This window comes from Frankliniella occidentalis, unplaced genomic scaffold (assembly GCF_000697945.3).
Source record: "Frankliniella occidentalis isolate FOCC.00 unplaced genomic scaffold, Focc_3.1 Scaffold97, whole genome shotgun sequence".
NCBI lineage: Eukaryota > Metazoa > Arthropoda > Insecta > Thysanoptera > Thripidae > Frankliniella > Frankliniella occidentalis.
This window is the reverse complement of record NW_026267226.1, coordinates 375,526-378,376: the sequence shown is the minus strand read 5'-3', so window position 1 is coordinate 378,376 and position 2,851 is coordinate 375,526. Positions and strand designations below refer to the sequence as shown.

Sequence of the window (2,851 nt, the reverse complement as noted above, 5' to 3'; positions counted from 1 at the left end):
GGGGGGGGGGGTCGACTGGCCTTCCACGTACAGTACAGTGCATACTTACACATGCATGGGGATGGGGATGAAAAAGAAAGGGGTCTTTTTTCTACTGTTTAGTGTTTTGAGGGTTGTAAGTGTGTAGGGGCAGCAGGGACTTTGATGAAAGCGTGAACCATATGGGTGGGAGGGTGGTAGAGGATCTTTACACTAGGAGGGGGTGAATGTGTGTGTAATTGGGGTATGAGGGGTTTACCAGAGAGAGAGAGATAGAAGAGAGAGGTTGAGAGAGAGCGAGCGAACGTGGATAGAAATTAGAGCGTAATGGAAGAGGTCGAGAAACTTAATCTGTGCGCGGCGGATGAAGCTCAGAGGCAATTAGTGATGATGGTGATGCTCGGTGGTGCCTCGCCTGGCGGTGGCCTGGCGGTGGCCTGGCGGTGCATGCATACCGTTGAGCCGTGGCTGCTGCGGCTGCTGCTGCTGCACTATGGCGGCGGGTCGCGTCGTCGCGTGCGCCATTATACGAGGTTGCGTGCCTGTCGCGGCGGCGCCAACTGTTTAGCGGTGGTGGTGTTGTTGTGCTAGGTCGGAGCCGCGAGCGGGCGAAGGCTATGACGACTAAATACCAGGGCAGGAGGGTGGTGTGGGGGTGGCGGCGGCGGCGGCGGCGGCGGGAGTTCGCGCGCGGAGAAAACAATGTCAGCAGCGCGCCGTCAAACAGAAGGTGTGTGCACGTGCACGGCCCGCCCGCCGCGGGCGACCTGAACGCGCGCACTGATAAGGAGCCCCCCGTTAGGCGTATCCCTCCCGGACCAGGACGGTATGGGTCTGCGTGAACGTATCTCGATGTACTACTCGCACTACTCCAAAGTGCCTACCAAAATTCCGCCTCCGCTCCAATTAAAAAAACACATCCGAAAATTGGAAAAACCAGAAAAAAACAAGGAGCTGAAAAGACAAGTCCCACTTTTAAAAAGCACCAAAAGTTGAGCGTGCCTCTAGCCTCTACAACGGCACTAAAACTGCCAGAGGTACTTATTTTTGGCACCTTTAGTGCCCTCATAGTTAAATATTTAGCACCCCTGGAAAGGCATGACTGAGGGCCTCTGTTTTTGCAGTGAAGGAAAAGACGCGAGTAACACACACTCGACGGGTGGAAATATATTTGCCGGGGCGCCACTACTGTCCCGTCAAAGCGGCTTTGAACGTACAACAACACCCCGCGTGTTTCACCAGATTGTTGGTCGCCGAACTTGATACTCGCGGCTGAGTCGGCTGCAAAGCTGTTCCACATATCAGATGGTGCGCCCACTCGCTCGGGATGGGATGGCCTGGCCTGGCCTGGCCGGCGCGGCCGAGCTCGACTTTAGTGTTGATACTCTGTTTTTCCGACGAGTGACTCTGGAATCCGAGCAAGTCCGAAAGCGGCTTGGAGCCCCAGCGCAGCAGCAGATTAGACTGGAGAAAATAAATGGGAAGCTTTTAAATTTGTCGTTCCCTATTTATTTCTTCTCGTTTAGTTTTCTGTCCAGCGTACAAATAGATTGCCAACTTCAAATCCTGATGTCTGTGTGGTGTTGTAATTTTAATGGTTTACTAAATACATAATAGACCCTCTGTTTAAGGGGTGTTATTTGTCATCCTTTAGTTTCGTGGCGATAGGTTTGTCTGCACCACGTTACCCAAGACATCACCGATGCCCAGCCACTTTTATTTCACTTGTGCTCTTTGGCAAGACGCGGAAAGCGTGAGCAATGCAACAACCACCACCGACTCGGCTTTGATGGCGTCGGAGTGCATAAACGTCTCCGCGACCAGAATCCGCTCATGTTACATGGTCATTTCGGTTTGGTCAAAGCCACTCACTGCGGCGCTGTGGCACCGCTCTCTGCGTCTGATTGAATGACCCCCGCGTGTAACCCTATAACTCTGCAGTCGAAGAAGAAGGGCTTTTGTGGTGGATCGTCCAATTGAGATAAACGCTCCATGGTCAGCGGGCCGGCCGGCCGGGGAGACCCTCCGGCTGCATCGCCGGGCCGCCCGCGCGCTCGGCAAAAAAAATTGAAAACAGTTAACATTGTGTGCGCTTTTCTTTTATTGTCAAAGCGATAAACAATGGAGAGAAAACAAGTACGGCTACCCTTGTACGCCCTATCTAGGGGGCCCATATTGGAAAGCAGTTCCGTATTGTTTGCCAAGTTCCCTGTGGAGCGCGCTGGCTCGCTTTTATTTACTGCGTTGCGGTTGCTATGGTCGTCTCTTGAGATGACGTTCCTGATGTTGTTATATACCCTGCTGCTTGAGGCGGATAATCTCCGCATCCCTCGTACCTTTTTAAATTTCTTCAAAGTATTTGAACTTTGTCGCTGGTAATGTGATACTTTATAACCCTTAGTCTTGTCGCTTGTAGTTTGCATATGGCGGGCATAACAGCCAGCCTGCAGGTTAGAAATAATGATAGTGCCTTGAAATTGACAACTTATGTTTTGCACGGGCTGAAAAAAGCTGCCAACTGAACGATACACGAATTGCCACTGCGTCAACGCTGGCTTCTGGTTTGGTTTTCATATGGCTCACTACCATCTTGCGGTCGCAAGTTTTTGTGAGAATTGAGTCTGTGCCGTAAACTAGGCCCGCCCCCGGGAGAGACAGGCGATCTTGATGTTGGCGCCTGCTCATGATCGTCGCTCTGATGATGCATCACGATCTGGTCGTGCAGGCCAAGTTGTACAGGAGGAGAAGCTGTATAAGCCTCTCTCTCTTGCTGATGATGGTTTTGCTCCTGGCGCACAATGTAACGTCCCATCCTCCCTCGTTTAACCCGCTCCCTCTCAGGTTAGGCCTTTCACCTCTTCAGCTCTGGTGG

General features: G+C 52.2%; 1 protein-coding gene across 2 annotated transcripts in view; it reads left to right on the top strand.

Annotated features, from left to right (window-relative positions):
• The window catches only part of LOC113205396 (formin-like protein), a 71,812-nt gene that overhangs the window by 33,183 nt on the left and 35,778 nt on the right, over positions 1-2,851 (top strand). The window lies entirely within an intron of this gene.